The sequence below is a fragment of the Chlorocebus sabaeus genome, chromosome 11 (assembly GCF_047675955.1).
Source record: "Chlorocebus sabaeus isolate Y175 chromosome 11, mChlSab1.0.hap1, whole genome shotgun sequence".
Taxonomy (NCBI): domain Eukaryota; kingdom Metazoa; phylum Chordata; class Mammalia; order Primates; family Cercopithecidae; genus Chlorocebus; species Chlorocebus sabaeus.
This window is the reverse complement of record NC_132914.1, coordinates 17,652,269-17,679,317: the sequence shown is the minus strand read 5'-3', so window position 1 is coordinate 17,679,317 and position 27,049 is coordinate 17,652,269.

Sequence of the window (27,049 nt, the reverse complement as noted above, 5' to 3'; positions counted from 1 at the left end):
GAAAGTGTCCAGTAGCCAGGCAAAACAGGACAGAAGGGCCAGGAAAAGGGCAAATGTAAAACAAACAAACAGAAACGCAGCAGAGAGTGGCCAAATACCAGTAGTTACAAGATACCGAGGAATGACTTTCTGAGGCAAATTCCTGCAGAAAATGTTACTTGTATTTAGAAAGAAAAAGTATTAAACTTGTAATCCAAGAGCTGAGTTCTACTCCCAGTTTTGCCATTTAGTTGGACAAATTACTTCTTATGTCTCATTATTTCATCAGGAAGGAAGGGATAACACTTGCTCTTATAAAATGTCATAATACAAATATGAGCACTTAACAGACTATTATGTATTATACGAATGTAAACTATTATTTTTCTTAGAATTAATATATTTGCTACTATAAATTCCCCCAATATGGTTAAACGTGCCAGTTTTTCAAACTGGAAGCTTGATACTTCTAACTTATCATTAATATGTGGAAGATTATTTGTTCAGTGGTATAGGGAGCTCCAAAGTATCAAATTATATGCTGTAAACCATGGAAACTCATTGAAAAATACTGAGCAAGGGCTTAAACAGATTTACATACTAGAAAGTTTGGGGGATGAATTGAAAATAAGCAACATTAAAAGAAAATATGTCAATCAAAATAATGAGAGATAACAGGGGCCAGAAACAGGACAGCATCAGGTACAGAGAAAAACAATAGAAAACGCACTTAGAAATAATAGCTCTTAATGACCATTTGTATATACAAACTGAGCATGGGACAGGGAAGTATTTAGAATGGCTCTCATTCAGTTGTGAATGACTAAGAGTTGTATCATGCATAGAAGTTGAATTTATCGCAACTGGAGGATGCATTATTTTCTTCATCTGTTGAGAGAATTATAAGATTTGTCTCTTTTAGTCTGTTATTGTAGTAAATTATACTGATTGACTTAGTAGTGAACCAACCTCTCTTCGGTCTCTATGGGTCTTTATATCTGGTTGATTCTCCTAATCTGTAAACCTTACAAAGAAAAAAAAAAAGAAATCTGTGATTTTAAGTATAGTACTTTCTTGAGTTCTTTGAGATGTTCTAGCAAGCGATCAAAATTGAGAGGCCTGGGGGAACCCCTGAATTTATAGCCAGCTGGTCAGAAGTGTGAGTTTGGGAATGTGGGAGCCTCAAAGTGTTTCTGGTGTCGGCAGTAAGAGCAGTCTTGTTGGGAACGCTGCCTTTTAAACCTGTGGGGTCTTGCTGATTCTAAGCAATTAGTGCAAAACTGAACTGCAGCACGTTCTTGGGTTTTTACCAGAGATGATGTAATATTTTTTCTTCAGATTTTTCTAGATTTCATTTGCGAATATTTGACTTAGGAGTTTTACACTTATGAGTCAAAGGGGTATGTATTTTAGTTTTTTTTGAAATACATACTCTTTTCAGGAGTTTTGTCACGGTTATACTAACCTCACAAAATGATTGGGGAGTATTTTCTTTATTTCTAATTTCAGAAAGTTTGATAATATAGAATTATTTCTTCCTTGAATATTTGGCAGAACCTATTAATGAAGCCATCTGGGACTGGAGTTTCTTTGTGGGAAGGCTTTTGATTAATGATTTAGTGTCTTAATGTCTATGTACATACTATTTATTTATTCTCTTCCTTCTGGAGTCACTTTTGGATGATCAGATGTTTCTAGAAATTTATCTATGTTATCTAAATGTGTAAATTTATTACTAAAAGTTTCTTCATATTATCCTATTAATATCTCTTTAATATCTTTAGAATCTGGAGATATGTTTCCATTTAGTTCTAGATATAGTTTGCTTGGGACTTCTTTCTTTTGTCGTAACTAGTCTAATCTGAAGAATAATCAACTTAAACTGTCTTTCTAAAATCAATTTTTGGTTTTTATGATTCCCTTTATTATATATTTTTCTGATGCATAATAATAATTTCTGACTCTATTTTTGATTTTGCCTGTTCTGTTTCTAATGCATCAGGATTGGTAGTTCATTAATTTCCAACACTTTCTGTCTCTGTCTAAAATTTTATACATATATTTAAAACTTTATATATATGTATATAAACTTCGTTTCTGTGTGACTTTCGCTGCCTTCCATGTTTTTTCTTATGTGCTAACATTTTCATTATCATCATTCAGCTCTTTTGCTACTTTCTTCTTTTACACTAATATTACTTAGTCTTGATATTCAATTAAATAGACATTTGTCTAGCTATCTTTATTTAATTCTAGCTTAATTGTCATTATTTTTATTCTTAACTATTAGATAACATTCAATTTATGACCCAGAAAAAGAGCAATTGTGACAACTGTTTCAGGTGTGCTTAAAATAATTGTGTATTATCCAGTTGCTGGAGAAAGCATTTATATATATACACACACACACACATACACACACAGAGAGACATATATACACACACATACATACATATAGATGTATGTGTATCTGTGTATGCTTGGGGGTGTATACATATATACACACACACATATTTGTGTGTATATTACATATATGTATTTTATTTATATAGCTAGATGGACACAGTGATAGAGATGTGTAGTTAATATGGTTGTTTTTACAAATCTATATCTTAATGATTTTGTGACTATCTTTCTTACTATTTATTGGGAAAAGTATTTTAAAACATCCCATTATGTTTATCCTTATATTTCTGTTATATTTAGTTCACATATTTTCACAATTACTATTGATAATTTTTTTTGGTCAATCAAAATTTTTTACATTAAAGTCTTTATTTCTGATATAACACAACCATTTTAATTTTATTTAATTAATATTTGCATGGCATATGTCCTTTATTCTTTTTCTTTCTTTCTGTGTTTTAGATATGGCTGTTGTTAATATCATGCAATCTTTTTAAATCAAGTTATGTAATATTTATTTTTAGACACTGGTTTCTTTAAATGTAGTATAACTACTTGTTCTGTTTTGTCAATTTATATGCTGTACTTAATCTGTTTCCTCCTGTTGCCATCCTTTTCTTCTTTCAGATTAATTGATGTTATCATTCCATGTTTTTTTCTGTAGCATGTTGACAATACTATTCTCCTGTCTTCTGGCTTCCATTATCTATTGAGAAGTTAGTCTCCAGTCTTTTGAAGGTATCATCTCTGTACCTCTAGCCATTTTAAATTTCAATTTTTTAACTTTAATGTTTTCTATTCCACTACACCGTGTCTAGTATGAAACTCTTTATTCTGCTGCAGAGCAGATTTGTTGACTTCATGAATCTGGATGGATACACTAGCATCTTTCATTAATTCCAGAAATTTTAAGATTTTATCCCTACGAATGTTGCTTCTACCCCATTATCTCTCTTAGCTCCTTCTGGAGCTTTGTTAGAGGCATATTATGGTTTCTCATTCTATCTACAAGTCTCCTATTTTTTTCAAGAAGAATTCCATTTTGTTTGTTTCTCTGAATTGCCTCTGTACTCTGTATACTATTTCCCATCTTCCAGGTCACTAATTATCTCTTTAGCTCACTTCATGTGGTACAAATATGTGTATTAAATGTAAATTTTTAATTATTTTATATTTTCATCTCTAGAAATTATATTTGAATATTTTTCAACTCTGTTATGTAATTTTTGTTTCTTTTCATGTACCCTGGTGATACTTTAAAGCTTATCTTTTTATTCTTTAAACCTTTTTTTTTTTTTTTTTTTGAGATGGAGTCTTGCTCTGTCACTCAGGTTGGAGTGCAGTGGTGTGATCTCAGCTCACTGCAACCTCTGCCTACCAGGTTCAAGCCATTCTCCTGCCTCAGCCTCCCAAATAGCTGGGACTACAGGTGCATGCCACCAAACCTGGCTAAGTTTTGTATTTTTTTAGTAGAGATGGGGTTTCATCACCTTGACCACGCTAGTTTAGAACTCTAGACGTCAGGTGATCCACCCACCTCGGCCTCCCAAAGTGCTGGGATTACAGTTGTGAGCCACTGTGCCCTGCCATTTAAACCTTGTAAATATAATTTTTGAAATGTTTATTTATATTGATACTTCCAGTATCTGGAATATCTTTTCAAGTTTTTTTCTCTAGTTTCTCATTCAGATGCCTTGTATTTTTGATATTTTTTTTCGTTTTTGAGACAGAGTCTCGTTCTGTCGCCCAGGCTGAAACAACCTCCGTCCCCGGTTCAAGCGATTCTCCTGCCTCAGCCTCCATAGTAGTTGAGATTACAGGTGCCCGCCACCGCGCCTGACTAATTTTTGTATTTTTAGTAGAAATGGGGTTTCACCATGTTGGCCAGGCTGGCCTCGAACTCCTGACCTCAAATGATCCGCCCACCTTGGCCTCCCGAAGTGCTGGGATTACAGGAGTTAGCCACCGCGCCAGGCCATATTCTTGATACTTAATTAGTTTTTACTTTGCCTTGTTACTGCCCTCAAGAAGTTTTTCGAAGATTCAAAAGTAGAATACAGACAGAGGCTGAACGCTCAAGGATTTGCGTTTGCGTTTTCTGGGCACTAGGGGGCACCACCAATCTGGGAGCCCCACCAACAAAGGCAAGGCGTGAACTCTCGCTGTTGGGAACAAGGCTGAAAACCCTTGTGAGGGCCAGCCCATAATCACGACTTCTTCAGGACATCAGGTTTTTTTTTTTGTTTTTGTGTTTTTTGTTTTTTTCTCACAGGCTATTTAGTGCCAAGGTACCCTTATGCTTTCTTGCAGTCATCTTCAAAAGGGGTTATAGTGTTTTGTTTCATTTATATTTGGTTTTGTTTTGGTTTGCCATGCTCTCCTCTGAAATCCCTCCTTAACATGAGAAATTCTTATATTAGATTGTCTGCTTTGTAAAGGTACTGCACCTTGCTTCTGTTCACTACCACACCTGAGAAGTAGCCAAAACCAAAGCCCAAGCTGACCCAAATCAGCCTATAATCCAGGCATTTATATTCTGGATAAGGAATATATATGCCTGGATTATAGGAATATATATATAATAGGAATATACACAAATATATATACACAAACACACAGACAGACACACACACACACACACACACACACACACACATATATATATATATTCCTCCATTTAAAATCCCATGTATTTAACTGCTATGACTAAGACTATGTAAATTTTTCTCTGCGCTATAAGGCACTTTAACAGCTTGAAATCGCTTGCTTCTTTTTTCGAGAAAATCTATTTTATTATCTCAGCAGCTGCCATCTTCACATAGATTATTACTAAAAAATTTCAGTTTACAAGGTAACTTTTCAAAGTTTTGGATGCACAGATATGCTCACTAGTATTTGGTGATCAAAGCCAAATACAACAGCTACAAGGCATTTACACACACTAGTAGAATGAAGAATTTTAACTCTATAGCAAATATGCATTTTTAAAAACAACAAAAAACATATTCTAAAATTTAGTACCTTAGCATTTTAAAGAATGGAGTCAAAATTTACATGTAAATTATGATTCATTAAAAAGTAATCAATTTTTGAGTGAGTATGATACTAGCTGGAGGAAGATGACTAAGCCAGAAGAATTATTAGATGATATTAACACTAGTAAATATAAAGAAAAACCCCTTTGATCAGTCTAACCTCCTAATTTCCTTGATAAGTTTGAAATCATCACTTTTCTAGACCTATGGAGTCTACTTGGACTCTATGAGGCATGTTTAATGATTCCACATTATAATGTTTGAACACATTTAATTATTCCTACTCCTCTACTTTACTTTTACTGATATGAGGATTTAGTGAAATTATACACTATCTCTATTTTCTCTACTTAAAAATTGAGTAGGATATAGTAATACAAGGAGATGTTCTAGAGGGATTCATTATTTAATGTTTTTAAAGTCCTACACAAATGCCAAACTCATTACACTGTGCATGCTGGCAAGTGGCTAGGGTTTAGGAGATAATGCAAGAGCACACATAAATCAAAATTTCAACATGAACGACCTTCTTTTTGGACCAGGGAATGATTAATCACATCACTGGCATTGTGTATGCAGGTTCTTGTTCAATAAGTAAGAGTTGACACCCTTAGGTTGTACCTTCAGCCCCCTCCCTTTGCTTTCACACAGCGGTGGCAGGGGGTTGGGGGAAAGCTAACAATTCTGTGTAGTAGCTGAGTGCCTTTCAAATTACAATCTGGAAAGCACCCAGACTGTCTAACTTTCAACCTCCAGGAAAAAAAGGTGAAATTGCTGTGTCATAGTAAATTGGTCCCAGACTTCAGCTGGATTACTTCCGAAGATGATACTCAGAGTATTTTCTGTAGACATCAGTTCCATGTCTTGATAAATGTTATACATAGAAAATTTCCTTGGACATTTCTTACCGTCTTCTGATTTGTGCTACTACCAGTATGATTCTCTTTCACAATGTTATTTAATAGATCTTAACTTAAAAAATAGAGGAAAGTATCCATATTTGAAAATGTCAACTTCCTTTTTAGTAACTGGATTTTAGATTAAGGTATTTAATTACCTAAATAAGGACTTCATTTGGACCTTAATGATTTATACCAATTCTGCCTTTTCCTAAATTCTGGCTGCTTTATAAGAAGTGTGACTATATATGTATAATTGATTTTGTATGTATCAATAACACAACTCACACCTGAGAAGGCTTCATCTGTCCAAGAAAATGGGACATGATACAAATTTTATATTTAATAAAACCAATTGTGAACATTGATAAGCCACTTCTTCCTCATATTCATAGAAGATTGGCCTAATTAACCTCTAATCGTATGTCCAACATAAGATTAACTTTAAAAAGATGATGGAAATGTTTTTCTGCTTCCCTGCTTACCCAGGGCATACATGCAGCAATAAGAGGCTCTCAATGTTCACCTTCAGCAATCAATTTAAAAGAGGGCCTGACCTGATAGAAGTGAGCTTAGCAGTCCACAGTATAATGGATATTGTGATGTGCCACCCACCAAAACTCCTTTATCCAAGAAAATTATCCACCCAGATTTTGGAAGTGTTGGCTTCTGATTGCCCACAGATACATCCCTGTGTGAGTAAGGATTCTTCAGAGAAACAGAACTGATAGGATAGAAGGATGGATGGGAAGATATATGCTAGAGAGATAGAGATAGATAGATAGATAGATAGATAGATAGATAGATAGATAGATAGATAGATAGAATAGGGATTGACTCAAATGATTCATTATGGAGGCTGAGAAGGCCCATGATTTGCCATCTGCAAGCTGAAGAGTGAGGAAAACCTATGGTGCAGTTCAGTCCTAGTCCAAAAGCCTGAGAACTGGGTGTGGGGTACCCATGTGTAAGTCCTGGGCCCAGTCTAAATGTCAGAAAGCCAGGAGCCCTGATGTCCAAGTGCCGAAGATGAATGTCCTAACTCAAACAAGAAAAGCGAATTCCCCTTTCCTCTGCCTTTTTGTTCTTTATTTTTATTTATTTATTTTTTTAAGAGACAGGGTCTTCCTCTGTCAGCCAGACTGGAGGGCAGTGGCATGATCATAGCTCATAACAGCCTTCTGAGCTCAAGCAATCCTCCTGCCTCAGCCTCCTACGTAGCTGGACTACAGGTGCACACCACTGTACCTGGCTAATTTTTTGTTTGTTTGTTCAGAGATAGAGTCTCGCTATGTTGCCCAGGTTGGTCTTGAATTCCTGGTCTTAAGTGATCCTCTCACTTCGGCCTCCCAAGGTGCTGGGATTATAGGCGTGAGCCACCACACCTGGCTCTGCCTTTTTGTTCTACTTGGACCACCATGGCTGGATAATGCCACTTACATTGGTTAGAGTAGATCTTCTTTATTCAGTCTATCAATTTGGATGCTAATCTCTTCCAGAAACACCCTCATAGACACAGTCAGAAATAACGTATTCAAGCTACCTGGGAATCTCTTAGCCCAGACAAGTTGACATGTCCTATTAACCAGCACCCCCCGCTTTCAGACTTGCTCTCTAACTAGAGGGGGCTGCCCTGCCAAAGATTATGGGCCCCCTACCTGGGAGCAGCCCTCATCCAGTGACTGGATAGACATTTCTTGCATTAACTCTTAATTACCCAGTATTATGTGTACTTGGTACAGTTTGATATTCAGTAATGGAATAATACAAATACTTTTTAAATGGTTTATTAAGAACTTATTGTCAGGCTCTGTGCAAAATAACTTGCATATATCATCAGTTTTAAGTTTCATCAATCTGAGTGAGCCTGGCATTTTTTGTCTACTTTTCATCAGGTGAGGAAAGTTAGTCTTATAGTTAATTAATTTGCCCAAGTTTACATCATTCTATTATTGAGTACAAGAATATCTTCCTTTATAATACCCAAATAGGTATTTTTCAAGTTAAATAAGTGTTAGTTATGATAGTCACACCTAAATTGATCATTTCCTGATGTCCCTGGATTCAGGAATAAAGTTGACTCAGGCACAAAACCTTGGAACCCTCCTTGATTTTTCTCTTTCTCTTACATTTCATCCCACCCTGTCTGGAAATTCTGAAATAAATAAATCCAGAATCAAATGATTCTCACTACCTACACTATTACCATCCTGCTCCCAGCCGCCATTCTATTTTGCAACATTGTTGCAATCGCCTCCTTTATGGGTCAAGATTGTGCAGAGAAATAGAACTAATAGGCTATGTGTATATGGGCGTGTGCATATATACACATTATAAATATGTATATACACATATGTGTGCTCTCACTACCTACACTATTACCATCCTGCTCCCAGTCACCAGTCTATTTTGCAACACTGTTGCAATAGCCTCCTTTATCAGTCAAGATTGTCTAGAGAAACAGAATAGGCCTTGAGTATATGGGCGTGTGAATATATACACATTATAAACATGTCTATACACATATGTGTGCATACATAATCATATATTTATAAACATATATTTACATACATATTAGGTGAGGCCCACCCACATTATGGAGGATAATCCCCATTAATCAAAGTCAACTGATTGAGCGCTAACCACATCTACAATATGTCTTCTCAGCAACATCTAGATTAGTGATTGAATAAATAACTTGGCACTATAGCTTAGACAAGTTTACATATAAAACCAACCATTGCACCTCCTTGCTTTGCCATATGTCCTATTACCCACAATCTAATTTCAACATGGGACCGCAGTGATTCTTTAAGATATAAGCCATATCGTGTTACTCTTCTGCTTCAAATTTTCCAGTAACCCTTCACAGAACTCTCAGTAAAACCCAAGGTCCTTACAAAGGCACCCAAGGCTTTGAATGATCTGGTTCTCTACACCCTGTTTTCATCTCCTGCTATACTTACCCTGGTCATACTGTCTTCTCTCCTGTTTTCTCAACACACCAGGTACATTCTTAATGCCTTTGAGGTACTTGTTCTGCTTAAAATATCCTTCCCCTAAGATGTAAATACGACTAATTTCTTTTTTCTTCAAGTTTTTGCTCTAATGTCACCCTCTCAATGTAGTGTACACTTCGCAAGTATTTAAAATTCTACCTGACGCATTCCTTCTTTGATATTGCCTATCCCTGTGTTCTGTTCTACCTTTTGTCCCCATAGCATTTATCACTTTGTAATATAGCTGTTATGTGCTAACTTTGCCAGAAGAATGCAACACCACAAACACAGTTATCTTCGTTTATCAGTCTCTGCACTAGCCCAGATGCCTAGACTGGTATCTGGCAAATAATAGCTACTAAATAAACATTTGTTTAATGAATAAATTTAGGCTAGTAATAGATTGATAACTTGCCAATTTATTATAATACATCTAAAAACAGCAATTTTGTATTCTCTCCCTTTCTGACCCTCACACTGCTGTATAATTTTTTATTTTCAGGTGGAAAATACAATATCTTTTCTTTTTATTTTAGCAATATTTCTCCTTTTAAGGGAAATGATATAAGAATATAATATACATGTCACATGTGTATTAACTAGTTAGAATGGAAATAATTAAGAATGTGTAATTAATAATTTTACTTTTAAGTTCAGGGGCACAGGTGCAGGGTTGTTATATAGGTAAGCTTGTGTCATGGGGATTTGTTGTACAGATTATTTTAGCACCCAGGTGTTAAACCTAGTACCTCCTAGGTATTTTTCCTGATACTCTCCCTCCTCCCACTCTCCACCCAGTAGGCCCCAGTGTCTGTTGTTCTCCTCTATGTGTCCATGTATTCTCATCATTTTGCTCCCACTTATAAGTGAGAACATGTGGTATTCGCTTTTCTGTTTCTGCATTAGTCTGCTAAGGATAATGGCTTCCAGCTCCATCCATGTTTCTACCAAGGACATGATCTTGTTCTTTTTATGGCTGTATTCCATGGTGTATATGTACTACGTTTTCCTTATCCAGTCTACCACTGAAAGGCATTTAGGTTAATTCCATGGGTATATTCCTTTGGGTATATACCCAGTAATGGGATCACTGGATTAAATGGTAGTTCTGTTCTTAGGTCTTTGAGGAATCGCCACATTGTTTTCCACATGGTTGAACCAATTTAAGAACGTATAATTAATTCAATAATAGGATTAGGGAAATCAGACTTCTTAGATTATAAGTGAAAAACACCCATGGACTGCTGAGGTGACCATGCCTAGGAGTATACATTTTCAAGGCTATAATTTTAGGAACTCTTTGTTTCAAGTATGATACTTAACCTAACATCTATTATATAATATGTTTATCAGATTGGTTTAAATGGTGATAATCTTCTTTTTCACTGACAACTCATTTTGATTGATGATAATTATAATAGCTGGAGCTAAAGAAAAGATATGATTTGCAAAGTTGAAAGTTACCTAGTATCTTTTCATTTATGGCTTGTTTTTTCCCTTGTCTCTTCACTCACATGGGAGTTCAAACTAAAAGTAGAAGCAACAAACCCGTTTGATGGATTTTTGTATCACAATTCAGTCTTAAGTTCTTCTTTGCCCTACATGAAAGACCTTTGGAAAATGCTCCTCAGCTTCAAATTTGAAAAAGAAAGCACCTCTCAGATTCCACAAAGTTTCTTGAGTCATGCCAACCAGGAGAACCTGAAATAACCTTGGTCTTGCAAAATTTCCTCATCTCTGTACCTCTCTGATAGGGGTTACATAGAAATGTGTCTGCTATGGAGAAGATAAGTAACATTTAGGAAATAACATTTCATCCTATTCACAGGTATATAATGTCTAATTTTTCTCTCTCTGTCACAATATATATATTTTGAATTGATTATAATACACATAAGATTGCTGATGTTAAAAAATACAGCAATAAGAATTAAGGTCTTAAAACCTCTGGCCTTTGTAGGCTTTTAGCCACATCTGGAGCCACTTTCTCACATTCACCCTCCTGAGCTCTTATTTAGGTCCTTAAATGTGCCAGGCTTTTTCTCAACTCATGGTCTCTGAACACCATATTTCTTCTGGCTGAAACACTCTTCTTCATTTGGCTAAAATAATCTGACATTAGCATAGATTTAAATTTCCTAAGAAAGCCTTCTTAGACCCCTCTGACTGGATGAAGTCTCCTATTTTTTTTTTCTTCTCAAAAACCATTTTCCTCTCTCTTATAATTGAATATTTATGCAATACAGGTGCTTGTGGAACAAATTCTTTGGTCTCTGTTGGACATTAATTGAGACTGTTCCTATGACTGAAGGACATAAGATAATCTTGAAACCTGAAATACCCACAATATCTTGGGAGATAATGAAAAAACGTTTTTATAAAGAGGGTAGTACCCAGAAGAGTTTCATAATAAAATAAGTATGATTTGTGCAGAAACATGTTACTGAGGGAACGCAGGATGGTGATTACTGAGCCTTTTTTTCCACAGGTCTGACTTGGAACCACATGAGTAACTGAGAGATCTTATGGTCACATGGACAGTGCCCTGGGAACAGCTCTCTGTTGATCAACAAAGAGATGCTTGGTTTATAGATGGTATTTTCAAGGTTGAAACACAGCTTCCTGTTTGCAAGACTGCTGCACTAAGACCAGCTTGTGAAATGACTGATTGAAGAAGGTAAGAACAAATTAGATCGATGAGTTTATTTGCATACCATTTTCCTCACCGTGATAAAAGAATTGAATGGCAATAAAAGTCCACTATGTTTGGGCTTTTACTGACCCATGAGTGGTAGCCAGTGGTTTGGCCATATGGTCAGGCAGATGGGCAATGGAAAACTGCATTAAGAAAGGAATGCCTATGCGGGGGATGGCCTTGTGAAAATCACTACAGGAATTTAAAGGGCACGGTAGAGTAGGAGGTACTGAAGAGAGTATTTGGGAAATGATATATGGGGAAAAGAGTGAAAAGAATATTAAGGGCAAAGGAAATAACAAGCTCAAAATTCATAAGACAGATACGTGCTTAAAATGGTCAAGGAAAGCCAGTTGGGTTGTAGCTGTTATCTTGCCAGGAAAACTAGTTGGTTGTGACATCAGGTAGTTTGCAAAAGACTGTATTATATATGTCCTTTGTAATCCACATTAACAAATCTGGTTTTTATCCTATAAACTGAAAAATCACTGGAGAGGTTTGAGCAGAAAGGTAAAATGATGTACTTTTTGGAGAATTTCTGTAGCTGATAGTTGGAAAATAGGTTGTGCAGGATAGTGGCAAGCACAGTGATGCTCACAAATATTTACTTGCCCCACATTTCTTAGCCCCTGAAAAGTTAGAGAGTTCCCATGCCCAATCTCTATGACAAGACCTGCAAGGTCGGAGTTTCCCAAAGCCAGTGATTTGCTAAAATGACCAGCAGAACTGATGGAAATTGTTATACTCATGGTTACAGTTTATTGTGGTGAAAGAACACAGATTAAAATTAATCAAGGAAAGAAGTACGTAAGGCATATTCAAGACTTCCACATGTAGATTTTCCAGGTGTCCTCTCCCAATGTATCTTGAACAACACTGTCTTCTCCCAGAAATGATTTGTGACAATACGTATGGGGTATTGCCAACCAGGTAAGCTTACTTGAGCTTTGGAAGACAAAATTCAGCCTACAAAGTAGGAGCTTTGATTTGCTCATTCCAATGACTGGAAGAATTCCTTGCAAATAATAACTACTTAACCAGTATTTGCTGAATGAATGAACTCAAGTCAAGCAAAAATTGCTATTGAAGACAAAGATTTAAGACACAATCCTCACTATCAAAAAGCTCACGTCATGCTAGAAGAAATGAGTACAATGGGCATCATATTATAAAATTACGAGTGCTATGCTGAAGGTGTACACTAACTGTTATGGAGAAACCAAAATTCATAGCATGGAGATTCATAGAGAAGTGTTAATTTCACTGTATTAAGTGAAATGTTGAAACTGATCATGGGGAAAAGGAAGATAACATTCTGTGTAGAGGAAATAGTAGATATAAATGGAAAGAGGCAAGAAAAAGTATGGAACGTTTGAGGAACTGCAAGCAGTTTGGTAAGGATCCAATAAGGAAAGAGGAAAAAGTAATTCTGCAAAGTCATAAGAAGGCAGATCAGGAAGGGCCTTGCATAAGCTAAAGAGTTCAGATTTTATATTTAATGAGCTGGTAAACCATTGATACCTTTAAAATAGATGAGTGACATACTAGTGTGACAGTTTGGAAAGAACATTGATAATCATGTACAGAATAAATTAGAGAGAAAGGAAGAAGACCAAAAAAGGTAAACTTTTGAAATATAATCAAATGAAATAATCAGTAATCAAAGGGAAAAACACTCAAAGTCTAAACTTAAGGGGTGTGAGGATGGTGAGGAATAATGAATGGAATTGAGAGCTATATCAGATGGAAAATTAATAGGTCCAAATAACTTGATTTGCAGTAGAGTATGGAGAATAAATCTAGGATGGCATCCAAGTGGCTATTGTCAGCAGTAGATAAATGGTGGTATCATTCACTGAAAAAATATATATCTGTTGGCAGAGCAAAAAATATATATCTGTTGGAAGAAAGGCAGGAGTTTCAGTGCATAAGTAAATGCAAGAGTAAGAATTATTATTGGAGATTTCTTTTTGAGACAGGGTCACTTTTTGCCAAGGCAGGAGTGCAGTGGTGTGATCTTGGCTCACTGCGACCTCAGCCTCCCTAGTAGCTGGACTACAGGTGCACAACACCATGTCCAGCTAATTTTTGTAGAGACAAGGTCTCGTCATGTTGCCCAGGCTGGTTTCAAAGTCCTTAACTCAAGCAATCCTCCTACCTCAGCCTCCCAAAGTGCTGGGATTACAGGTGTGGGCCACCATGCCCAGCCTATGATTGTATATCTTAATTCTGAGCTAGGTCATCTAAGAGTAATAGTCCATAAGCAATGATTGGGAAATTTTGGAATTCAGAACAATTCTCGTTGGAAAACCATGAGAATATGTTTTGAATATCTACAGAGTGTCAGATATTTTTAGATCATAGGAAACCCAGAACTTCACCTTGTAGAATTTAGAAAGGTAGCTCAAGTATTATCATTATTCAATAATTTCTTATTTGCAGCTGATTTAGTGCATTCTTTATATTTTTCTTGTGCTTCTTTGCATATATTGCCCCTCCTATTAATATGGATGCCCAGGGTGACGTAATTTCAAAAGTTTAAGTTTCATCATTGAAAAGTTTTAGCCTTGAAATATCTTCTATTCTGTTCTTTTGGGTGGGTATATAGAAGTTGTCAAATCACACAGACATACACACACACAGAGAAACAGGAGAGAGAGAAAGAGAGAGAGAGAGAGACAGAGAGAGAGAGAGAGAGAGAGAATGAACTAACTTCAATACACCTGGCTGTTCATTTAGGCCACCTTAGCAATGAGAGTGAATTGCTGCATGAATGATTTGGCAATGACAACCAGGGTCATGTCATGCCAACAGCTGAAACAAACAGGTTAATTGGATGGGAATCTAGCTCAGCACTATGGCTTCATAGTTTGACAAAATATTAATTGTACCTTTGTAGAAAGCTTTGTATATATTTTTTTAACCAAGGAAAGGAAAGAATGATTGAGATTTCCACTCCTTTAGCAGGTTCTCCATCATATCACTAAAGGCTGTGAAACTTTCTAATGGCCAAGATTCCTGAACTATTAGGATCCACTACCACAGATGCCTTTGGCAGTACGAATCTCAAAATCTTCCTTTTTATTTGAAATTTCCGTTGTACATTTTAAATTACACCATAGCACCACGGTGGCAAGTGGAAGGCCATGGTTCTTGGGAAAAAAATAATAAAAAGAAAGGACCACAAGGTCAAAAGATATTTTTCTGGAGAATCTTGCAATATACCAAGTGATGCCTTGGGAAAAAAAGCAAAGCTGTTTAAAAAGACAGCAGCTGCTATAATGCTGCTTCATTACAGACCCAGTGGAGCAGAAGCAATGCATCCATTTTGCCTTTTTCTTCATTGATGATATCAATGGAGCATTAATGGAATTCTTACAGTCTACTGGTACAATATAAATTTAGGCTGACTAAATCTTATATTGCCTATATTATAATACTTTTTTATACTAGAGAAGAACCTCACTAGTTTCCTTTTTATATAAAAAAGTTGCAATTAGGATAGATCTTCAGATCCACAATAAATAAGTCATCGATACAGTTTTTTTAAAAAATTTATTTTACCATTAGGAGAAGAGGTAGAATTTCAGTCTAAATTAAAATCCTTATTAACAAGCTTGTTTCACGGAAATGTCACACAGCCTTTCTCCAGTTAACGAAGTCAAAGTGCTTTTATTGTTGTTTATTGATTTCACTTATTTAATTCTCCTTTAACAGAAAAAGGTGAGTTTCTCTTTGTTCTTTCATTTTGTTAACGAAATAGGTTGTGCTTTCAAAACCAACAAATTATGCAAATTACTTAGCATTTATCTTGATTTTTAAAAAATCGTGTCCAAACTATGATCTTAGGGTTGTCCATTTATATAAGAATTTTCGGGCTAGACAGGAACCCAGATGTTTCAAGTGGATTTGCAAATGGCAAAGTGCTGCTTGTTGGATCTGCCTGTAAATCTATTTGCAAATGCAAATCCTCTTTCCAAACAGATCAGAGTTTTTTTAGGTCCAACAAAAATCCTTGAGCAAAGCAAAAATGCTGATGGAATGTACATGTGTCACTTCTATGGATTTCTATCCAAATGCTTTTGCATCTTCCTAGTGTACTTTCTGAGGATGGTAGCACAAAAGAGAATGCAATGACACTTATTTTCAGGGGATTCTGAATGCATCCTGCTGCTATTTAAGGGACAGCAGAAGCTGTGGCTAATCCAAACATCTCCCTCTTTTCTGCATGAAATGACTCAGAGCACACCCTACTTCTGTTGTGTCCCCTTGGTGCACTGATATAGCTTGAGAGATAGTTTCCATTTGTTTACAGCTACCGAGACTCTCTGTTTTGCATGCCTTATCTTCTCTGTTCAGGACTCTCTAAAAGATCCATGTCCCCAGGGTCTAGACCATGAGTGCAGCTCTCCACTGATGCCTGTATGTTAAGGTCAGTAAATCATTCTGAGTTTTACTCTTCCTTGCCCCCGATAATAATAATAATAGCAAACACTTTTATAGTACTGACCATGTTCATTAACTTATTTAATCTTCAACACTACTCCATCACATGCACGGGTCTCCTTCTCCATGTCCTGTGCTCCTCTAATATAAAAGCTTAATGGTGGGAATAAAAGACATGGATAGCTTTTTTTTGCTCTCATATATGTCATCTTCTCTCCTTACATTTTACCGCTGCCCTTAATCAAGGCTGCACTGTTGCCATAGCCTCCTACCCTTTACCTGCCACATTGCGGAGTTGCCCTCTTTGAAATCCATTCCTCTGAGCTTTTGCTAAAATGACTCCTCTGAACTGTAGACCTAACCTTGTCATTATTCTGCTTTAATGTTACTCTACCACCTACAGAATAAAGACCATGATCCTTAGGATGGAATATAAAGCCTGTTATGCCCTAACCACATCTACTTACCTAGTTTCTTTTCTCACTACTTTCTTCTTATCCCTGAGTGACTTTTGAATTCAATCCCTTGTACACAATATTATTTCATGATTTTTTAAAGCATGTTAATATAAGTTACATGGACTTGGCTGAAATGTCTTTCATCTCCCTACCATCCATTGGCCCATTCTCCACGCCCCCAACACACACCCCATGCATGTGCACAGACACACACATAAACACACACACACACACATACTCTGATGCCAGGCTAACAAATGCTTACCCTTTAAGAGCCCAGATAATGGTCATATCATCTACTGTCTTCCCCAGTGCTGTCCGCAGCCCCAGATTACAATAAGTGGTTGATATGGTTTGGTTCTGTGTCCCCACCCAAATCTCATCTCAAATCCCCACTTGGTAAGGGCAGGACATGGTGGAAGGTGATTGGATCATGGGGGCGGTTTCCCCCATGCTGTTCTCATGATAGTGAGTGAGTTCTCACAAGATCTAATGGTTTTATAACGGCTCTTACCCCTTTGCTCATTCACTCTTCTCTCTCTTGCCGCCTTATGAAGAAGCTTTCTTCCTGCTTCACCTTCCGCCATGATTATAAGTTTCCTGAGGCCTCCCCAGCAATGCAGAACTGTAAGTCAATTAAACCTTTTTCCTTTATAAATTACCCAGGCTTGGGTATTTATTTAAAGCAGTGTGAGAACAGACTAATACAGTGAGTTTTCTCTGTGTTCCCTTAGTACGCAAATATTTAAATTTTCCACTTAAAGATTTGCCTTCCTCATTACATTGTGAACTCTTTAAGGGAAGAATCTATGTCATTCTTTCCTTCCCCACAACTCTCAACACATATTTATTAAGGTAAACTAAATTCCCACATGCATGTACCTGATAACAAATAGTTCTCACAGGCTTTGACCCACAAAAAGGAATTCGTGAATGAGAAACAAGAGGTCTATAGCTAGGGGTAAACAAGGTACTTTGAGTCAATGGTATCTTTTCTTCATGTCTTCACAACATCTTAGTAGATTATTTAGTCAGTTTGTGAATAAGGTTGATTAGAAGTGAAAGTTGAGACTGTAACTAGCCAGGCAAAATCATAACAGAAAAGAAAAATAGGGAAAATTATCTGAAATCTGCCAATTAGAAGACTAGTATCCTGAGGGAGAGTTTAAAAGTGCAGATTTATTTTTAAGTAAGCAACCCTGAGGCTAGGTTTAACACGATGCCAAAATAATTTATGTATTCAATCAAAATAATATTCTGTTCATCTGTAAAAAATCTTTTAAACTGGTATTTTATTCTAATAAAGAAAAAACCAAGTAATTGATTGAATTGTTTATCTTTGAACTCCCTTGATGAGCCACCAAGGAACCAAAGCCTGAGTTTATTTATTTAGAGAGGCAGGTGCTTTTATTCTCTTGTGATGCGGAGATCAGTGCAATAAGATGGAGTTGCTCAGGGGCAGCGGGAGAGAATGATAATTGTAGAGATGGCATTTAAATGTTATGCATTTAAGATAAAAATATTGTACTGAGTTTATGATTTGGGGAAAGTTTCCAAGGCATTTAACATAGTAAGAACTTTTTCCGTCATCCTTGCTAAGGCTGAATTGCAATGTTATGATCTTTTGAGTCCCGAAAGTAAATAATTGTGTCCACATATTTTTGATGCTTTAATCTCATGTGTTTCATTAGACAGTGAATATTTACTTAAAATAAACTCCTGCCGTTTTCCAACTTGACTCACAAATTGGAAAAAATGTTATATATGCTTTTATTATCTTTAAGCCTACTTTAAAAGAGAGACTTAAATTTAGAAATACCAGAATGTATTTACATGTTCTTAATTCAAATCTGACTTGCTGCAAATACTTATTTCCAAATTATATCAATGATATTTAAATAGATTCTAATTGAAATGTAATGATAGGGCAATAATCATAATGCAATTTGCTTTAAAAAAGTTATAACTATGGTCAAATACAACTGTCTTATAAATTACTTCTCTTATAAACATTATGCCAAAGTTTTGACACCCATTTAAAATTCAGTTTTTTAGAGACTTCAGCATTATCAGGAAATAAGAATACTCTCTTCTTGCATAAATGTTCAATAAAATAAATTCTTTCCCTTAAAGATCCAAGAAATTTAAATAGATGGCATTTTATAACATGATTTATGCTAGTTAACAATCACATCTTTTTTAAAATACAATTCCAAAAGTTATTTGAATCCAGGAATATTTGCTGCTCTCATTTCTCCAAAGCAATATTAGACTAATTTTTGAAGGTAAAAGTTGCTCCATCATGTGGTTCTGAATATTAAAAGTAAAACTAATAGATGTAAATATTCTATGGTAATATAATGGTCTTTTAAAAAAAAATACACACTGACCAAGCATCTTAAATTTCTTTTCCAAGTTGTTATAACTCCTCCACATAAAATAGTAGTCAGTTATATACCACAGGAGTTTTACTGTTCTTACTGAAGTAGGATCATTAACAACACAGTAAGCTCTGCTAACTTACTGATAGACATAATCTTTGGTTTTGATGGTTTCTTACCCATTTTTGTTAGCTGTTTCATAGTAGTATCTACAGAGCAAATATTACTACATGTCTTTTTATATCTGTAAATGGTCCCTGTTCTCCAGAAAACACTAAATCATCCAACAAACACAAGAGTAAACAAAGGGCAGACATTTTGTGGAGCAGAAATAGTTCTGAAATGCCAGTTTTAGTGCCCTCTCAATCATGAGAAATATTAAATAGCTGGCAGAAATAAATTTGAGATATATTAAAATACAACTATTCCACAAAATTGCTTTAAAAATACATAGCACAATTAAAAGTGTTGGATTCTTTTAAAGATCAATAGTATACATCCAAATTCCTATGATTAATTTTTGAAATTTAGGCAAAATTAAAATACCTGAATTTTATCTTACCAGGAATAATGTAGTATTTCCAAAAGATTCATTTGCATTAAATTAAAAAATTAAAACCACACGGTTTACTAAACTGCAAACCTACTGCTGCAAAAGAACAACTCTATCAATGGCTGCTTGAATAAGGTTGTAGCTATTATAAGCAAATTACAGGGCAAACGTAATATTTTTAAATGCAACATCCAAAAATAATGACTTATTTCTCAGTACAAGAGAAATAACACTTCTACACCAACTCCCAGAGTACTATGTGTTCAAAAACAAAAGTTCAGGAACTAAGTACTTCAGTGACACCTTTACCTTAAGAATCAGAATTGGAGTTATACTTGAGGTCTTAGGTGAAATGAGTTTGACGGATTAGGTTCGGTTACTGGCTGTCAGTGCACTACATAAAAAACACCGCACATACAGAGCTTAGTGAAACTAGCTGTTTTCTGCACAGGAAAATTCCTTGATAGAGTTAGCATGAAGACAAATGAACTGTTATCCCCCAAGAAAGGTGTCCCTTTAGGTTAGGTTTGAGGTGAGCAATACCAAACAGTAAGAGCACTTGACTTCCCATGGCTGACAGACTCATTACCTTTGTAAATATCGAGGCTTAGCTTTGAATCCTGGGATTCTTCTTGGAGTTTCTGGAGAGTGCTAGTAACTAACCAATTACCAAAACAATAAAGACATTAAAACGGGAGAAGACAAGAGTAGTGTAAACAAATTTCCTTCATTTTCCACCATCAAACAAAGTTGTTTAAACTTTCTCTCTCCTTTATTTTTACATCCTTATCCCTTCAATTTATCCAAAGTACTTAAAATATATTCTTCTTATTCACCATAATAGGTATGCTGTGATATACTGAGTTTTATTATTAGTATTATTATTATTAACAGGCAAGAAAATGAGATCCTAAGCAGGATTATCTCCAGCAGAGCAATGGCATGACTCCAAATTTGTATTTGTCAGTGTCTAAAACCACTGCTCTTCCGCAAGTCTTTTTCATATAGATTATTTCTCTGTAATCTACTTTACTTATGATAGCTATACATTTGGTGTCATGTATATTCTGTATTTTCCCTTATTCCTTTTATACTACTTTTTTCTCTCCATACATTCTAATCAATTTATTCACATGGTCAAACACTAACAAGATATTTATGAAAATTTCTATTTAAAAACTTGAAACATCTAATACATTCTCAATTATTTTCTTTATACAGGCATACTTCAGAAATATTGTGGGTTCAGTTCCAGACCACCACAGTAAAGTGAATACTGCAATAAATTGAGTCACACAGGCTTTTTGGTTTCCTACACATATAAAAATTATGTTTACACTATACTGTAACATATTAAGTGTGCAACAGCATTATGTCTAAAATTCAATGTACATAACTTTGTTAAACATATTTTATTGCTAAAAATGCAAATAATCATCTGAATATTCAGCAAGTCATAACCTTTTTGTTGGTGGAGGATCTTGCCTCAATTTCAATAGCTGCTTACTAATTGGCGTGGTGGTTGCTAAAGGTTGGGGTGGCTGTGGCAAGTTCTTAAAATAAGACAAGGAAGTTTGCTGCATTGACTGACATCTCTTAATGAGAGATTTCTCTGTAGCATGCAATGCTGTTTGATAGCATTTTACCCCACAGTAGAATTTCATTCAAAGTTGAGGTTAATCCCATCACACCCTGCCACTGCTTCATTAACTAAATTTATGTAATATTCTAAATCCTTTGTTGTCATCTCAACAATGTTAATAGCATCTTTACCAAGAGTAGTTTCCATCTTAAAAAATAAAAATAAAAAAATAAACACTTTCTTTGCTCACCCATACAAAATAACTCCCATCCGTTAAAATTTTATTATGAGATTGCAGCAATTCAGTCACATCTTCAGGCTCCACTGCTAATTCTAGTTCTCTTGCTATTTCTACCACATCATCAGTTCTTTCTTCAAATAAAGTCTTCAGTCCCTTTGGGTATATACCCAGTAATGGGATTGCTGGGTTGAATGGTAATTCTGCCTCTATGTTTTTGAGGAATCACCGCATTGTCTTTATGTGGTTGAACTAATTTACACTCCCAGCAACAGTGTAAAAGTGTTCCTTTTCATCCACAACCTCGCCAGCATCTGTTGTTTTTTGAGTTTTGAATAACAGTCATTCTGACTGGTGTAAGACGGTATCTCATTGTGGTTTGGATTTGTATTTCATTCTGTTATAAAATACATGCACACCTATTTTCATAGCAGCACTATTCACAATAGCAAAGACATGGAATCAAGCTAAATGCCCATCAATGATAGACTGAATAAAGAAAATGTGGTACATATACACTATGGAATACTATGCAGCCATAAAAAAGAATGAAAGTGTGTCCTTTGTACGGACATGGATCAAGCTGTCTCGTGTATCTTTGGCCACCTACTCTGCCATAGCCACCAGTCATACCCTGTGGTACCTTGTTCAGGCCCAAATTGCTCTGCCGCTGTGACAACCATAAGCTATCCTAGGAGTATAGCCTCTGATACATAGCCAGGTCTAGCAGTGATTGCCCAGAGACTCTAGCTCTTTCTTCCACTAGGAACCCATAGGTGACCTGGAGCTCTGGCATTCCATCTCACCATTAAAGGAGCAAAATGATACAGTCTGGATGTATGAGGGAGTTAATGCCATCTGGGGAATACTTTGCTGGGGGAAAAGAAGAGAGAAGGAAGCTAAAGAAGTAAATTCCTCTCTCCATAATCTACTTTGAGGCTGGGTATCTATTTTTGGCTCACCTGAAAGTGTTTCATTGCAAGCAGATATTCCTTCCAACAAATGCACTATAGTTTCATGGCTTCTTATAAAGTAATAACTATTGTCTCCCCTTTCTAGATACCCTTAGTTCTCTTTTTTCTTACCCATGATGCCCTTTGTTTCATCTCCAAAATAAAACATCTAATATTTGTATCAGAAAACTCAGTCTAAAATAATAATATGTCTATATATGTTCTGAGAAATTAAACAGAACAAATATTGAACAAAATAGCTTGGAATCACCAATTTTTCCAACAACAAATCACAAGAGAAATTAGAGACTATCTTAAGTACATAGAAAACAATAACAGAATAAATCAAAGTATATGAAAAGAAGCTAAAATAATGTTTAGAGGGAAACTTATGGATTCAAATGTTTTACTAAAAAAGAAAAAAGCCTCAAATCAATTATTTACCTTTGAACGTAAGAAACTAAAAAAACGAAGCAAGGAAATAGAAGAGAAGAAATAATAACAATCAGAACAATAATTAATGAAGCAGGAAACAAAACTAACAGAGAAAACAACAGAACTCAAAGTTGTATCTTTGAAATAATCAATACAATTTGCAACTACTTTACTAGAATCATCAAGATGAAAAAGAGAAAACACAGATTTTTACTCTCAGGAATGAAAGATAGAACCTCACAACAGATTGAACAGAAATATAAAAAGAATTCAAGCTAATATAATGAACAACTTACATTAAGAAGTTTAAAAACAGAGACGAAATAATCAAATTCCTAGAAAGTTATGAAGTAGCAAAATTGACTTAAAAATAGAAAATCTGTATAAAGTAAAAACAATAGAATTAGTAATTAAATATATTCCCTTGAAGAAGAGTGTAGAACCAGATGGCTTAACCTGTGAATCCCATCAAACATTTAAAGATTAAAGTATACCAGTCATAGACAAACATTTTCAGCAAATAGAGAATAGAACATATGCCAAAGCATTTTATAGGGCCAGTATTAGCTTGGCACAAAAGCAAGATGGAGACATCAGAAGAAAGAAAAGTGCCAAACAATATCTCTTACAAGTGTAAATGCAAATGTTTAACAAAATGGAAGCAAATTAAATCCAACAATATCTGTAACTGTAATGCATCATAACTCTGTAGATTTAATCCTAGTAAAGCAAATTTGGCTTACTATCTGAAACCCAATGAACATAGTACATCATATAAATAAAATAAAGTAGAAAACCCCTAGAATCATCTTGAAAGACTTGTAAAAGAATTTTCACAAAATTCAACATTAATTCCTGATGACTTACAACAAACATGCACATATATTTTGTGATGACTTACACAAAATATATGTGAAAAAACTAGCATAATAGACAGAGGAAAATTATTGGGATTATACCAGTTTAAGGTTCTTACCTGAACAAAAATGTTGAAATATTAACTCAAGGTAGACTGTGATAAAGATACGTATTGTAATCTTGCAACTAACAATTTAAAAATTAAAGAAGCATAGCTAAAAAGCCAGTAGAAGAGATAAAACACAATATTAAAAGACAATCACACTAAAGAAAAAATAGAGAAAAAAAGAAACAGAAACAAACATAAAACAAATAGCAATAGGGTACACTGAAACCTAATCATCTCAACAGTTACATTAAGTATAAAGTATAAAAAGTTACATTAAGTATAAAAGGGCCTGGGCTTGGTGGCTCATGCCTGTAATCCCAGCACTCTGGGAGCCTGAGGTGGGAGGATGAGTTGAGACCAGGAGTTTAAGACCAGCCTTGGCAAGAGATGGGTAGGGAGATCACATCTCTGCAAAAAATTTTCAAAAATTAAAAATTAGCTGGGCACAGTGGCATGTGCCTGCAGTCCTAGCTACTCAGGAGGACAATGTGAGAGGATCCCTTAAGACCAGGAGCTATGATCATGCCACTGCACCCCAGACTGTGTGCCAGAGCAAGATCTTGTTTCTAATACGTAAATAAATACAGAAGAACTGGAAACCATATAAACCCTAGAAGAAAACCTAGGCAATACCATTCAGGACATATGCATGGGCAAAGCTTTCATGACAAAAACTCCAAAAGCAATGGCAACAAAAGCCAAAATTCACAAATGGGATCTAATTAAACTAAAGAGTTTCTGCACAGCAAAAGAAACTACCATCACAGTGAACAGACAACCTACAGAATGGGAGAAAAATTTTGCAATCTACACATCTGACAGAGGTCTGATATTCAGAATCTATAAGAAATTTAAACAAATTTACAAGAAAAAACAAACAACCCCATCAAAAAGTGGGCAAATGATATGAACAGACACTTCTCAAAAGAAGACATTTATGTGGCCAACAAACATATGAAAAAAAGTTGATCATCACTGATCATTAGAGAAATGCAAATCAAGGCCGGGTGCAGTGGCTCAGGCTTGTAATCCCAGCCCTATGGGAGGCCGAGGCAGGCGGATCACCAGGTCAGGAGATCGAGAACATCCTGGGTAACACGGGCAAAAAATTAGCCAGGCGTGGTGGCGGGCGCCTGTAGTACCAGCTACTCGGGAGGCTGAGGCAGGAGAATGGCGAGAACCCGGGAGGTGGAGCTTGCAGTGAGTCGAGATCGCACCACACCACCGCACTCCACCCTGGGAGACAAAGTGAGACTCCATCTCAAAAAAAAAAAAAAAAAAAAGACAAATGCAAATCAAAACCACAATGAGATACAATCTCACACCGGTCAGAATGGAAATTATTAAAAAGTCAAGAAACAATAGGTGCTGACAAGGCTGTGAAGAAATAGGAACACTTTTACCCTATTGGTGGAAATGTAAATTAGTTCAATCATTGTAGAAGAGGATTCCTCAAGGATCTAGAACCAGAAATGCCATTTGACCCAGCAATCTCATTACTGGGTAGATATCCAAAGGAATATAAATCATTCTACTATAATGACACATGCACATGTATGTTTATTGCAGCACTATTTACAATAGCAGAGACATGGAACCAACCCAAATGCCCATTAATGATAGACTGGATAAAGAAAATGTGTTACATATACACCATGGAATACTATGCAGCCATAAAAAGAATGAGATCATGTCCTTTGCAGGGACATTGATGAAGCTGGAAGCCATCATCCTCAGCAAACTAACACAGGAACAGAAAACCAAACACCGTATGTTCTTAGTCATAAGTGGGAGTCAAACAACGAAAACACATGGACACACTGGGGCCTGTCGGGAGGTGGGGAGCAAGGAGAGGGAGAGGATTAAAACAAATACCTAATGCATATGGGGTTTAAAACCTAGGTGATGGGTACAGCAAACAACCATGGCACATGTATACATATGTGACAAACCTGCATGTTCTGTGCATGTATCCTGAAACTTAAAGTAAAATAAAATAAATTTTTTTAAAAGGCACAGAATTTCAGATGAGATTAAATAAATAAATAAATAAATAAACAAACAAACAAGACCCAACACTATGCCGTTCACAAGAAACACACTTTGGATATCGACACAACATTTAAGCATAAGTGTGGATATAAATGTGCCATACAAATACTAATCTGTGTGCCCGTATTAATATTAGATAAAGTGGTCTTTCAAATACAAGTACTACTACTAAAGATAAAGATGTCAAGTCATAATCAAAATACGGTCAGTTCGTAAAATTACCAATTTTAAATGAGTGAGCATAATGAAATTTCAAAATGTGTGAAACAGATATCAATAGAGTAAAAGTGACAATAATCAAGTCTACTTTTCAAGTGTCTGTGGAACATTAATCAAGATAGAGCAAATACTGGACCATAAAATAATTCTCAATAAATATAAAAGGATTTAAATCATACAGAGTTTGTACTCTGACCAATACAGAAATAAATTAAAAGTCAATAATAAAAATATGTTCAGAAAAACCTTCATATTAGGCAATTAAGCAAAGACCTTTCAAATAACCATGGATATAAGAATAATTATTAGAACATATAAGAACAGCTCATATTTTAAATTTTTATTGTATTAAAATTTCAACAATTTTAAGTACACAATTCAGTAGCATTAAGCATATTCACAGTGTTGTACAACCATCATCTCTATTTCCAGAAGCTTCTTGTCATTACAAACAGAAACGAAGTACCCATTAAGCAATAACTCACCATTCCTTCCTTTCCAGTCTCTGGTAAAAACTAATCTACGTTCTGTCTTCAGAAATGTGCCTGTTCTAGATATTTCATATAAGTGGAATGATATTGTTTGGCTGTGTCACCACCCAAATCTCACTTTGAATTGTGATAAGCCCCATGTGTCAAAAGCAGGAACAGGTGGAGATAATTGAATCATGGGGCAGTTTCCCCTATACTATTTTCATGATAATGAATAAGTCTCATGAGATCTGATGGTTATGTAAATATGGGTTCTCCCGC